Source organism: Sander lucioperca, chromosome 8, assembly GCF_008315115.2.
Source record: "Sander lucioperca isolate FBNREF2018 chromosome 8, SLUC_FBN_1.2, whole genome shotgun sequence".
In the NCBI taxonomy this organism is placed as follows: Eukaryota; Metazoa; Chordata; class Actinopteri; order Perciformes; family Percidae; genus Sander; species Sander lucioperca.
This window is the reverse complement of record NC_050180.1, coordinates 18,913,232-18,928,666: the sequence shown is the minus strand read 5'-3', so window position 1 is coordinate 18,928,666 and position 15,435 is coordinate 18,913,232. Positions and strand designations below refer to the sequence as shown.

At 40.0% G+C, this 15,435-nt stretch overlaps 1 protein-coding gene across 1 annotated transcript in view; it reads right to left on the bottom strand.

Moving 5' to 3' along the window:
• The window catches only part of LOC116046951 (transmembrane protein FAM155A), a 111,927-nt gene that overhangs the window by 94,303 nt on the left and 2,189 nt on the right, over window positions 1-15,435 (bottom strand). The window lies entirely within an intron of this gene.

The window sequence follows — 15,435 nt, the reverse complement described above, 5'->3', positions numbered from 1 at the left end:
TGCAGTCGAACGCTGGCGGGGCGCACGGTGGCAAACAGGCCGGGTGGGGAAGATCCGGTCGGAGGTGTTCCACACAGGCGATGACGCACAGACCGCGTCCCGATCTGACTCGCAGACCAGTGTTACACCGAAATCTGTGACCCATCGAGATCGGTGTCCCCCTACCTCAACCTGAACCAAACCCCTGTCCCTAACCTTAACCACGGAAGGGGGCGCTACGCTTTTAACAGGAGGGACACAGATCACGACGGGTCACAGATTTCGGTGCAACACCGGAACCGGCCTCAGGCACCGCTCACTCCCAGGAGCTCTGGATCGCCACTTTCTCCTCCAAACTTGGACCCCAGCCCTGAATCCCCGCTTCCTTCTCCTGCCGCGGCGCCGGGTAAGCAACAGGTATTCCGGCGATGACGCGTGGCATTCCAGTTTTGGAGGGAAAAACTCAGAAAATCTGTCCTGGGTAATACAAAAGTCCTGCATATGTGCCTTAATGCGGAGCAACGCGGCCCGATCATACTGTATGATTGCGGAGACATAACTGGTAGTTGATAGGGTTGACACAAGGAAAATCACAAGGAAGATTACAAATGTATGAGAGAGCAGAGAGGTGACCGACGCATAGCCAAACACAGGCGCCATCTTTCTTTGACTAAAATAAATCAACCCACCGACAGCACAACATTGCTTCCCCCTAACTAAGTTACCTAAGTAACTATGCATGTAGTGTAATGGCTTCGAATGACGACCAAAAACGCTTGTCTTTTACTGTGACCATTTACTGTTCAATATGTTGCAGTTTTACAAACAAGAAAGTGAACAACTTGAGCCTGACGGACATGTTGCATCTCAGTAAGCTAGCAAGAGTAGGCTACACAACAGACAACTTCCGTGTAGCCTACTTCAAAATAAAAGCACTTCCTGTGACGATTCGCAGTAAAACTAAATTACTGTTAAATAAGGTTGTGTAGGCTACCTTTTCACAAATCAGCTGTAAATCAAGTACTGTAAATAATGTTAATAGTGAGTTTTAATCACTCTATAATTGAACATTTCCTTTAGAGTGTTTTAACCTAAACAACATGAATTTCTTATTGAAGTGCTATAAACAAACAATGCACAAACAATGCCGTACTTTTAATTGAGTATTTTCATTTTCTCCTACTTGCCTATTATACTTTTTACTTATCTATTTTGTATAGCTTTAGTTACTTTGCATATTTATATTAATTATACAAAATATGAATAATCTATGATGTATTAAAGTGGATAAAGACGAGACTTTATTGATCAGGTGGTGAAATTCACAAGCTAGCTGCCAAATCAAACTTCCCCTGTTATTTTGGTGAAAGTAACTCAAAAGTAACGCAAAAGTAGTGTAACGCATTACAATTCAGAGACAGTAATATTGTAATATAACTAATTACTCTCAAATGACAGTAACTAGTAATCTATAATGTATTACATTTTGGAAGTAACTTGCCCAACACTGACTGCAATGCATACCACAACTTACTGACACAAAGGATAAGAGGACACTTAGGAAAAATGAGAAGCGCAGGCATTTATTTGCCCAATGAAAGTGAGGACAATCACATAAAAAATGTGGCCAATGAAAATAATTGGGAAGCCCCTAGCCCTCAGTTCCCATAGAAAAGCTCAGGGAAGTGGCTGTGTGCTGCAGTTTAACAGAGGTGGGGCAGTTAAGCAGATGTAAATTTATCAAACCAAATACTTAGTTCTCATACTTAAAGTCCTTTTTTAAAGTAAAACATATTGTTTGAAAACACCTCCAATAAAGTCTAAATTTTCCTTTTGTGTGGCTTGTCATAGTCTGTTTACTATTGCAGTATTTCTTCGCCTCATTGGGAAACAATCTTTAAAGCGTAACTCTCGCCAAAATGCAACCTAGGGTCTTTTTGTGAATGTACCCGAGTCAAACTTTAGTTTAAAGGCATATTTAGGACGGAAGCGTCACTTTTAAGATGTACCGTATTTTCGTTTTTCAGTCAAATGGCCTTTTGAATGGGAGTAATAGGGGCACTTTTATGCTAGCCTCAAAATAGATATTTTTAAAACATTAAGAAGGCTCGACACAACATGAGACTTTGCTCGAAGTATCACCAGGGTCTCTACACATGAACTACACCGAGGGACATAAGGGATATACTAAATCTGTGGCTGCTTGTTTTGATATCGACTCGTTTTGACTGCCGAGGTGGTAGCAGCCAGAAACAACAAGAGCTACGGTGAGTTGTTAAAACCTTTCTTTTTAGTAAACTCTGGGTACACAAACAATGTTCTCAACGCTGGAGTTCATGTGTAGAGACCCTGGTGATACTTGGAGCAAAGTCTTAAGAGCCTTCTTAGTGTTTTAAAAATTGCTATTTTGAGGCTAGCATAAAAGTGCCCCTATTACTCCCATTCAAAAGGGCATTTGACCGAAAAACGAAAATACGGTACATCTTAAAAGTGGCGCTTCCGTCCTAAATATGCTTTTAAACAAAAGTTTGACTCGGATACATTCACAAAAAGACCCTAGGTTGCATTTACGAGATACGCTCAGTGCTTAATTTGTAAAGTGGGAGGTCCCGGAGCGTAGAGGGGGGGTGGATCCGTGGCCTACGTAGCTTCTCTGACTCTGACTAAAAAGGCCTAAACAACGCTGTGTGTACAGGGCAATATTTATTTTTATTTCAGAACGTGCACTGCATCAGTGCGAAATGTAAAAAAAAAAGAAATACACTGCAACGATTGTTTTCACAAGCAGCAATTATCCATCGGACAATTAAAACAAAAAACCCACCATGGTCTCCACATTCTTGATCGGCAGAAATGATTTTTGCTTGTTTGGGATCCGACTGCCCAGCATATTTGAAAAAGTTAAGCAAACTTTGTTGTCTTTTTGACATTTTTCCCCTGAGTGAAATGAGGCTATATCAGCAATCTCAACCAGCACAAGCACTTGTGTCACTTGAAGTGCAGCGCCGCGCTGTTGAAGTGCCTCCCCTCCCTCCGTCCCTCTTCCCCCTCCATCTTACCCTGAAAATTCACCTCAAAACGCATTGAAAATGCAAACACAAGACTTTTGTGGAACTTCAATGGGGAATAAAGACTAACAAGACAGATAACAACATTGAACATACACAAACAGTAATTTATTTTTTTCATTTAGGCGATTCATTTTTCATAGTGACACAGGAGATGCCGGATCCAATATAAAAAACGTTCCGGATCCAACGTCGGAGGTGCCGGAACATGTTCCGGCGTGTTCCGGCTCAAATTAAGCCCTGGTTACGCTTTAACAAGCCACACAAAGGTGGGATTTATACTTTATGTCAAGTGTTTTCAAACTGAATTTTTACAAGATGAACTGAAGACAAACTGGTCGATTTGGCAAATGTTCATCTGGTTAACTTTCCCAACTACTTAAGGGCAGCACACAGCCAAGATCCAGTGTGCTCCAGACAAATGTTTTATAGACTATCACAGTCTGTCATAAAGAGGTCTTCACTTGACAGCTGTTTAAAACATAAATGTACAACAGTGTGTTACAAAGCCAGTTAAGAATCAATATTGTCTCTATTTTCAAAATGACCTACCCTGAACTTGTTTTTAATTTCTGTTCAAGGCAGTAAGACTTTTTAAAGTTATGCATGAATCCTACAATCTTTTTAATTACATTTAACCCTTTCAAACTGTGGCTGGATGGACATGCAGGGTCCTTCAAGGATTTCCTTCCGTTGCAAGTGAATCTTATGCTCTCCAAAGAGCACGGCCCTGTAACAGCGGAAGCTACCGTAAGCGTGCTAAAAGGGGGATATAAAGGGGTGCTGCTGTAAATCCTGCCATAAAGAGAAAATATGGGAGACAGCTTTATCCAGCTAAGTGTCTGCACAGGAGGATAAGGGCTACAGGGAGTAAGATAGGGAGAGGAGGAGGAGATGAAACGGCCAGGGATTGTGTGACGTGAAACCACCTTGATACAAATGGAAAGAGGAATGGAAGGAAGACTATGTAGGATTACAGCGTGGAAACGATATATACACCAAAAACCAGAGGTGGAAAAAGTGCTAAAATATTGTACTCAAGTAAAAGTACCAATACTTTGATGAAATATTACTCAAGTACAAGTAATAAGTAGTTAATTTAAAATGTACTTTAAGTAAAAGTTACTTAGTTACATAAAAAAGAAACCTGTAAAACGGGGCGGGGGGATCTCTCCCATGTAGTAAAAATAGGACAAGTGGTCATAAATCCCAAACTATTTTGTTTTTAATTAAAGAAAAATGTATACAAATGTATAAACATCTATGCAAATGTATACACATGTAATAACAACATAACACATGTCACACATGACATTAGATGTATGTGAATTAATTTAGCCAGTGTCCTACATACGTTGTCCTACGGGTTGCTAGTGCTAGACAAAAATTAGAAATGCCACGAAACATGTTGTTTTGCTAATTGGCAATTTGCTATTAGTCATGAAAACTTTATTTGAACTACCAATGCACAAATACTTACCAAAACATGCTTCTGCAGATTAGATGTGGCGTTATTGAGTGCTGCCAGTTCAGTCACCTTTGGCAGGCACATCTGACATTGCACGATGATACTACTGGCCCTCTTGAATTTAAATGAAAAACAGTTTGTCAAATGTGGCCAAGGATTTTCGTAGTTTTGGGCAACAGAATTCGATGTTTCAGCTAACATTTCTACTGAAACAGTCTCTGAACCACTCGCCTGATACACCTCCATCTCATTCTCAATCTCCTACAGAAAGACTTGGCGCCTGGTAGGCAGCCTAGATGCTGATCATTCATCACTGTAGTGGTTCCGGGCGCAATTTATTTTCTTTCTTTCGGTTTTTGTTAGTCGAAGTTCTTCAGCGCGTTTGAAAAGTCAATGACAGATGAATAATTTACAGAGGATCAGTCAGGGGCTGTCAATACCACTGCAAAGCAAAACTGCAACAAAAGAGACAAAGTTTGACAGGACTAAAGCACCATACATGTTATACAGGTAGTTCCCAAGTGGGAAAAGACGGAAGAACAATCATTTTAAAAAAGAATGAAGCATAACAGTGGGAAAGATGTAAGTAAAAGCATGAAGAAAGAGTGACACAGCTGCAGTTGACAAATGGCAGATGGGGGCTGAGGACAAAAGCATCTTTGACAAAGAGGAAACCTTCAGCAGGTGGAAAACCCCACTAACCCCTCCACCATCCATCCACTTCACACACACACACACACACACACATACACTCACACACAAAGCAGGTGAAAAACTATTATGAAATGGTACCGATAAGACCCTCATCATCAGGTCAAGCACCCCTCCATTCCTCTTCTGTCTTGCTTTGTACCTTTCCCATGTTCTATCTGTACCCATCAATAAACTCTCTCTCTCTCTCTCTCTCACTCTCTCTCTCTCTCTCTCTCTCTCTCTCTCTCTCTCTCTCTCTCTCTCTCTCTCTCTCTCTGCCCATCCCCGCTCCATCCACAATCAAATTACTGTGTCAGACTGGAGGAGGTGTGGGGGTGAGGATTCTACTTGCTTAAAGCTTCAGCCCACTCACAAAATCAGACCACCACACATACTGTAGGTCTCACATTCTTTAAGCCTGCATCACGCACCAGGAAAGGCTCCTCAGTGGTGAGGTGGTTGCTAGGTGCCACTGGAATAATGATGTGAATAATCAGCCTCTTTGGCTTCATAATGAGGGCTGTGAGGAGGACAACAAAAACTCATTTGCATCAGTTTGAATGGAGGCGTTTAGTGTAATATTGCCTAAATGCTATTTTAGAGGCTTTCCAACCCTTCCTGGAAAATATTTTTTAGTAGAAACACAAGTGATCACACACACAAAGACACACAGACACACACACACACACACACACACACACACACACACACACACACACACACACACACACACATAGACTAAAAAGCAACCTTTTTAGGTTGCGTTGCTTTTTAGTATAATAAAACAAACAATAAAACAATGCAATATTGTTGTCTTGATTTCTTTTACCGTATTATCAGACAGGGATAAGAATATCCATCATGACATCATGAAAACATTTAGAGCATCAAAGCAGAGTCACATTTTATTCAGACTTGTTATACACTGCATTACCACCCCCTGTGATTTTATTTTTGAATGTCACCACTATGCCCATTCTTTGGTTCCAGCTCCCTAAGTGTGATGATTTGCTGCTCTTCTTTATAATTTGTGATGGTAAATCGAATAACTTTAGCTACAGTATTTAGATATATCACCCTGGACTCAGGGTAATTGTAATGGGCTTTTTTTCACATTTTATGGACAAAATAATTAATTGGTTTATCAAAGAAACAATCAGCAGATTAATTTAGCATAAAATAACTTGTTAGTTGCAACCTATAAAATGGAAATGTACCCAATTTCAAGTTAATAAACGTTTAAGAAATAATTTTGCATTTTGGGAAATGCCCTTATTTGCTTTCTTGCAGAGAGTTAGATGAGAAGATCAATAACACTATGTCTTTAATATTCCTATCAATTCTTTTGAGATCAATAGCTGATGGAAACAACATCAACACTTCATGCACTCAAACATGCCCCCCCCCCACACACACACACACACTCATCCTTTGACAGAAACACTAGCCTGATTAAAATTGAAAGGATTAGGTAGGACCAGGTGCTTAAATTAATTGTTTTTACAAAACCCATAGAAATACAGTATGTCAGGGGATCTGACACAAGCCCATCATGCTGCACACATCACTGGGTATTCCCTCTAATCTAACCATTGATTTGTCAGTCTCTCTCCCTCTCCACCCCTCCTCTGTTTGCTTGTGTCATGTGATCACTGTCAGCCTCTCTCCCATGTGTGTAGTGTTGTTGGCTATGCTACGGTATGCATAGAGTTCATGCTGTGAATGTACAGTATGTGTGAGTTAATAAACATGAAACTGCATGTATGTGTGTCGATCTTCTCTCTTCTCTCCTCTGCTCTGCTTTCCCTGAATCAGGACATGCTGTGAGCGGCTGATGATGACTCAGTAATGTGAGAATGTCACCAGAGTCTTGGAACTGTGACTGGTTTCTGTCTCTCTACCAGAGATGCTCCGACTGTAGCATTGTCAGCACACTTTACTTTTGCTGCTGTCAGTTTCTATTTGATCTTGTTGTTTTTGTTCCCATTTAAAGTGTCTTTTATGCAGGTGAAAGCATCAGGGTCAGCACTACTTCGCTCCAGAGGGTGTCGGTAACACACCTGAAGCTGTGGCTACAAAACACCAGAAGAAGAAGACATATGCACTTTAGTAGTGTAGTCACAACATTAGAACCCTAGCTAGGTACCTAACACCTGTCCATAAACTAACACAAACACATGGATGACTCACTTGGATGGAAAGAAACTCAAATTGCTTAATAATGTGACAACAACAATTACTGTATGGCTAATTGTAGTGTTATGTCAGTGTCACTTCAGCTGCCATTGTCACAAGGATAGGCTGACGTAGTTACACTGGGCAGGACAAATGGTTATGTTTTGCGTCTTGGAGAAATTGATGTATTGAGATTTCTTCAATATCTGGCAATACGTGTCATTGGGGTCTGAGTTCATGCTGATGTTCTGGGTGACTGACAACAGGGTATTAAACAAGTACGCCACAGTTTTAGCATTGCACTTCTATAAGATTGTCGAACTCATGGGCAGTTTTTGAAAAAAGGATGAAAATCCGTGCAGCAGAAACAGAGATATTGTCTTTTATATTCCACACATTATTCTTCCTTGTCTAAATCCTACCCATAATGCAACTCTAACTGCAGATAGTTTGGTCAGAGATTCGGGTTTGCTGGTAGCAGCTAGCCACTAGCATCAAGCAGAGATGAGGAGCAGGCTACAGAGGTCTTGTCACTTATTTCTATCTCTACACCCCCAGATTTGTTTCTTTTTCAAACTTGTAGTCTTCAGACCCAACCCAAGTGACATCACTTGAGGCAGTCTATCGTGCAGCTCCCTCTGGAGCCACAAAAAGGCTTTATACATTTTTCACATATGCAGTAGTACTCCCCAAGACCTATAGGCCTAAATACACACCTTATTCTTTATTTACTATTTTACAGAGAGGTTTTATGAAAAGCATTTTTTGCCTCAAGTGCATTCATAATCCAGATGTCTTTACCTAGGAGATGAAATGTAAATAAAATGCGATGTGCTGTTCCATTCAATTTCTCATCTAATATCAACAACACCATCAAACAGCATACTGACACTACTCTAAAAATAGTGTCTACATAGCACATTCTTGCACTCTGCTTTATACATGTATATGCCTTCAACGAAGTTCTGATTAAATAAATTACATTTTTATCAATGACTAATTCCATTGAAAAGCACATTTATCTTCCTTTTAATAAAGTCTACAGATCAGTGACATGCTTATGCAAAAGAACTGAATTAACATGTGAATCTCAATAAAAAGGAGAGCTTGAGACCAGAATTGTGAGACGGTGCTGGGCTGTCATGGTAGCACTTGTGTATCTCAGATGGTTTGTGTTCTAAAATCAGACACCTCACATTACTGTTTTTCTTAATCCAATTGTCATCTTTTTTTTCGCCACAAACGCATACCAGTTTTTCTCCTTAAGTCGTGAAGATGCTGACTATTTTATATAGATATGGGCTGTTAAATACCTAAAGTCATTTTATCAGAGAGTTTAATGCATTTTGTATGGAGTCAGTTATCAATACCAGCCATTTCCGCTGTATATAGCCCCTTTTCTCTCTTCACTTCGTCACAGAAAATCAAACATAACACATCACCCACTCATCAAGTCATTCAACTAAGCATACCAGTGAGACAGAGGAGAGAAGAGACAGCAAGTGCATTCGTATGCAAGTGTGCATTTGTAAGTCATAATTTGTTTATGCCATAGATCTGATTGAATTGGATGCATTAAAAGGACTCATTGCAACTTTTGTCTCATTATGAGTTGAGTTGATCTATGGCCTACAGTGATTGGCTGGGTACATGCAGCTTATTCTTGCACACAGTCACACACACACACACACACACACACGTATGGGCAAGCACATACTGTTTGTTTTTTACTTTTTCAGCAGACCCAAAAGCACCAGGCAATCAAGACACTACTCCTTCGCATATTACTAACTGAATGAGGGACAGGACTTTTTCAGAGTAGTGGCCTGCAGGGAAGAGGGAGAAACAAAATACAGAGAGAAAGAAATGGGTGTGGATGTGTTGATTGACGGTGAGGCCCAAGGCAGCGAAGGAGGGAGCTGTACAGTCTCATTGTGCTCCGTAAACGGGGAAAAGAGGACGACGAGGAGGCGTTTCCATGGGAGTGCTGCTGTGTTCTTTTCGAACAAATGCATTCCCTTATCTCCTGCCTAGGGAGAAACAAACACTGGCAGCTCATATGAAGGGGAGTTTCCCTGGATCTATTTGAGCTGCGTAGAGAAGCAACAGAGCCCTAATTGAATTTGAGGGGGAGAGAGAAAAGTGCAGGGCTTGCAGTGTTGATAGCCAAACAATCTGTACATTCTGCTTTAATTTAATTTACATTAAAAAGCTGTAAGGTTTAAAAAAGGTGTAGTTTAGCACAACTTCCATTTACCAGTGTTAATAGAAACATATGCTGAGTCAGTATATTTTCTTAAAGAGTTACTACCTCTGAATGTTGTCCCAGACTTTGTATATAATATGTATGAAATATGTACAGTATTTATCTTTGTCACTTTGAGCTCAAATTTCAGGGTCCTGGATAATGTGCTCTATATAGCTCTGATTTAGATCTATATTTTAAAGCTATGCTAGCTGCAAGGCTCTAGCGATGGCAATGTCAGTCTGCTGACAGTCGGCATATCTGCTGTCTTCTCTACAAATATTGAGAAGATTGCATTAAAATCCGTAAAGACATTTATGGTCCCCAGTCAATGTATCCTATTGACTCTGCTGATCCCGGCACTTTGCTTTGGTACAGAGTGAATTTTAGATGGACTGACAAGAGCAATCTCATCACACAGTTCTTTAGTAGCTGTTCTGGAGCTTTCAAGAACTTCTATGGACCTGGATAATGGAAATGTAAAGTGGACAATCTCCATCTGCTGAGAAAGAACATGTAATATGATTGAGAGGCCCAGAACAGGTACTAACAGTTTCAATCTCACTACTTTCTAATTATTGTATAAACTGCTATCAAATTTGATAAATTTAAATTTGTCCGCTCAGGATGAATTATGATCATTGTGGTGATCCCTTCATTTTCATCTAGCAACATCAAGTAAAATTTTCAATTTGTCGAATTATTTGGTTTATAACCAAAAACTGCAAAATCAATGACATTCCCATTGGCCTCCGTACTTTGTGTTTAGTGATAATTAGCAAATGTTAAACTGAACTAAACTAAGATGGTTACCTTGGCAAACCTAAATATTAACATGTTAGCATTGCCATCACTGATATTCAAATTTAGTTTAAAGCCCCTCTGTGCCTGTACAGCATCACAAAGACACTAGCATGACTGTAGACTGGTTTTACTACTTACTGTATCTCTGGTTTGCTTCCTGTGGTGCTGCAATGCAACATTTCCCTCCTGGGATCAATAAAATCTTATCTTTACTTAATTTAGCTTTGACATAGACTCCAGCAGGGACTTTTTGTAAATCTGTTTTATTTAATGGAAACACAATCAGCCTTTCTTCACTGTGGAGTTAAAACATAAACAGCTAAATTTAATAGGGGCTTAACTAAATAGTCTTGTAGAAAGAGAGTGATAGAGGAGAAAGAGGGATTGAATGAACAGAGGTTGGGTGAGGGAACACACAGTGGGATCTGTGTGGACAGGCCTGTAATTCAAGGGAAGGAAAGGACCTTAGCCTAGATCAGTATCTATCACTCTAGCAGAAAAAGAGAGCTCAAGACCCAAATATTTCTAGGAAGGGAGAGGGAGAGAAACCAAGGCCCCTGATGGGAAGCACATCTATAAGGAGGAGGGAGAGAGGGCTGGAGGTGATGTAGAGACCGATACTCAACACATACATATATGTGTATGATGTTGGTTCCTCAGAGCTGTGACACAGATGGAAGAAAGACAAAGAGGGAAAGGATGTGAAATGAACGAGAGTCAATGAAAGATAGAGGGAGAAAGGAGATCAACATGTTGAAACAGAGCCCTGGAGACACAGCCACCAGAGAAGCAGAGAATTATGGGAGTGTAAATTAAATTACACCGGAAGGGACAGTCAGGTCTGGACCTGCAGGAAACACTGCACATGGGGCTCTTTGTGTGTGTGTGTGTGTGTGTGTGTGTGTGTGTGTGTGTGTGTGTGTGTGTGTGTGTGGACGTGCGTGCACATGCATGCGTGTGTGTGTACTGTTTATAGGTGTTGATATTGTTGCCTCTTTGTGACAGTTTCTAATCTTCAATTCAACGTTATTATTTCTGTTACCTACTTTAAATTCACCTCTAAAGTATACCTCACATTTCCACAATTCCTTCTCCTTCCTTTTCATCTCACAGCGTATCTGTTCTCCCATCCCCTAAACTTATACAACATAGACAACACACATCTACAGCATACACAAATTTAAAAAAAAAGTTAAATTAATTTGAACCATATGAAAAGAAGCCTTGAGCAGTTGTTTAAAATGTGGATGAAGAAGTGGAAAGGTCTGAGACGAGAGAAATAACAGAGATAAGAGTGAATAGAAATAAGTATTGTTTCAAGCTGTCTAATGTCTTTTTATGGTCCAGCAGAGAGGTTCTTCAAGGAGCGGTAGTTTGTGATGCAGGCCTGGGGTGCTGTGATTTCACAAAGGTCAAACGAACACTGGAGCAGATTAGCAATTCAGATTGGGCTAAAGGAGCTAAAAGGCTGCTATAGCCCTGCCTGACTCTGATTACATTATCAAAGAGTAGGAGTGCAAATGCACACTAGTGATTAGATGGTACATGAAGTAAAAAACTATAAGATGCTATAGGAACCAGATTCATGCACATACGTACACACAGCACATATGCGTGAACACATTCTCTGACAAACAGGCCTAAGAATAAGCTATGACTCACAATAAAAAAATATATAAGCAGCACATGATTCCATTGTGAAGGTTTACCCTTAGTATATCCTCCCATTAACTGGCCTTCCTCGCACACATACATGAATTATCAGCACTCACAGCCCAGCACCCTGACCATCTGCCCTTGTGCAACATCCATCTTGTAGAAATGGGTTTGGGTTGCAGGATCATCATGAGGGCAGTTTTGAGAGAAGATTTCCTGCTTTCCGAGGTCCATTCCCTGACCTGTGTTATAGTGCTGTTGTGGTGGTGACACTGCAGCTCTCTTGATTTTGGATAAGTTTTATAACAACTGTCATAATTGTTAAACACCTGGATGTTCAGGACAAGGAAATTGGTTATGCTTTACAAAAACATGTTACAGCACAGTTGAAAAGTTATCTGCCAAGCATACACACAGCTGTACTGTAGATACAGTACAGGCAGTGTAAGAATGCACGTGCTGTATCTTACAGTTTTTGACAATTGCTCACACACTGAAATCAAAAGTATTACACAATTATCAAAACCTTTTTTTCAAGGAGCAAAACATTGGCCCAGATGTGCACCACTATAAGCATAATGTCAGCTTCATACTTTTTAAAAAAAAAAAATACACACAGTGATTTGCAAAACACTAAACATACTTGTATTCATTAGACACAGAAGTATATCATTATGTCACTTCCTTGCAATTCCAAAGCACTGACTGTCAAATTACCACAACTATGAGCCGATCTGTGAAACACAGCCATCAGGTGCGTAAACACATGATTGCTTAATTGTAGACACACCATTCAGGTTTAAGCACTATAAAAATACAGCAGGTAAGTTCACCTGCCTTCAACCAAAATGAAAGGAGTGAGAAGAAGAGGCAGGGTGAAAGTGGGAATCCACAGAGGAGGAGAAGGAGGTAGAGGAAGAGGTACCCCTCATTCAGGCCATGGAGGATGCCTGTGAACAGGTTGACTTGCAGCTGTGCAAGGATGGATTCAATATTCAAGATGGTTCTTCCCACGTTGTCTTGCCAAAGAGGATATCGCCTGTGATGTTGATGAAATTCACTGGCCAGATCCAGCTAGGCGAACAGATAATGTCTAGTATTTTTATTTGTCAGATCTTTTCTGTAACTGTCTGTAACCTGTACTGGATACAGTATTTTATGTTTGTCTGTTGTTTGCTGAGTTATGTACACTGCTGTAGTAGCTGTATGAAAACTGGGAAATGTTTTGTTGTGATTCTCCATGTTGACATGTTGACTGATTTGGGTATATGGAGAGAAATAAATTATATTTTCCTCAGTCTGCAACATTGGTCTTGTGTAGTGTTTGGTGAACTTATTGTATATTTTCACTTTCTCTGTGTACTTACAGTTTTTCTTGATTGCTTTGATGTAGCAGTCAACTCAAACTCCACATTTTTCAAAACAGTTAACACACAGGCCGAAACAGTGGCACTCATGGTCAAAATGACACATTTTGTTTGCAAAAGGCTCTAACTGTGCCAAAACATTTAAAATATGCAACAAAAGCTAATTTTGCCTTCAAACAACACAACTTGCAAACAAGTGTATGAGCTCTTCCAATCAACCATTACACAGTGGACAACAAAATACAAAATACAGCACTCAGTGCGAATCAGTGCACCATTGCTTGTCACTGTAGCTTATTACTCTACGTAGCTTTCATGCCAGTGCCATTTGTTGTCAAATTTGCCTTCTTGCAAAGAATTGGATCCAGAATCAGAAATGCTTTGATGCACATTTTATTGATTCCATTGATTCTTATTTTCAAACTGTGGCTGAAAACTGAAATACTGTAAATATTACACAAAATACATCTAAACCAAAATAAAATATATTAGAGTATAAGAAATTAAGAAAATAACAATAAAATCTCTTACAGTAAAGTATAAACATCTATTACTGTAGAGTATAAGAAATAGCCACTATTGATACTCAGTCTCTTCTGTCTTGATGATGGGGCCACATGGCCATGATTGATAACGTGATCAATAATAGTTGACCGAATTTCATCAGCAACCTGAGCCCTTCCAACTATACCTCCACCTCGCACTCGGACTCCTCTTCCTCGGACCCTTCTACCTCTTCCTCTCACTCTCACTCTCATCTGCCTTTGACCTCTTCCATCCATGTTGGCAAAGAACAACACAGACGCTGCACCTTTAAGGCCTGCAGACTGACTGCTAATTGAAGATTTGTGTGAAGGAGTGTCAAACAGGTGCTTCAGTGATTTCATACTGATGTAGGTAGTTTCTAATAGTTAGGAACAGATGGTTTCTGTTTGGTTACCATAGCTAAAACAATGGAGTTTGGACTGCTTGAATGACATCCATGTTAACTGTTCTGGAAAAGGGTGGGGAAAATGTGTCAATCCAATGAGAAAGGGTTAACACATTTGCAAGCGGTGTCTTCTGCTCTGCTGAGACAGTGATGATGAAAACCGAGTGGATCCCAGTTTCTTTAAGCAGGTCAAAGCAATCAAGAAAAACTGTAATTTACTGTACTCTACACACTGAGAAGTAGAATTGCTAAACGTGTTTTAGGTTAGCAACAGCAGTGTGTAACTGGTTCAAACAGAATTAAGTCAAATGAAATTCATATGGTAACAAAATATGATTTTTATAAATTAGTGTATAGTTTTTACAAGAATGTTTCATTTTGCAAAGGGTCTGAGGTGTTCTGCTGATTGGGTGTGTGGTTGTGCTAATTGTGTGTAGTGTTTTGAAAAACCGGTCCCTGCTTTCACAAGCAATCAAAAAAAACTGTAACCAGAGGCAGTACAAGCCAGACCAACATCATAATGCTCTTTTGTTCTTATCCATACTCCCACATCCCGAGTGTCATTAACCATTTTCCAAACGTACCATATCAGTGATTCTCAAGCTTATTAATGAAAGACCCCACACTGCATATTTCCTATATATCAGGTGTGACAAACATAAACGCATGAACCCACCTGCTTTAGTTACAGTAATCTTGTATGGGTATAGAGGTGGGAAAGATGCAATGGAGTGGTCCGCTTAGTTCGAGAAATGAGGTTGGTCATGGTCTTTGTGCTAATAAAGGTAACTATATAGCCATACTTCGCTGCCAGACTAATTAAAACAATGAAAACAATTCATATCATAAGTACACAGCAAAAGAAACAAGCCTGTCCTGACGTCAGTGAGCACAGGAGGATGCACACAGCAGCTGTCGGGAGAGACGGAGCCTCTGCAAAAGTCCAGTGCACAACAAATGAACCAGATCGAAGTGTAATTCACCCAATATATCCCCACCATGTAACTATTTGCAGGTACATATTCTTTGTTCAACACAGTTCAGTCAGT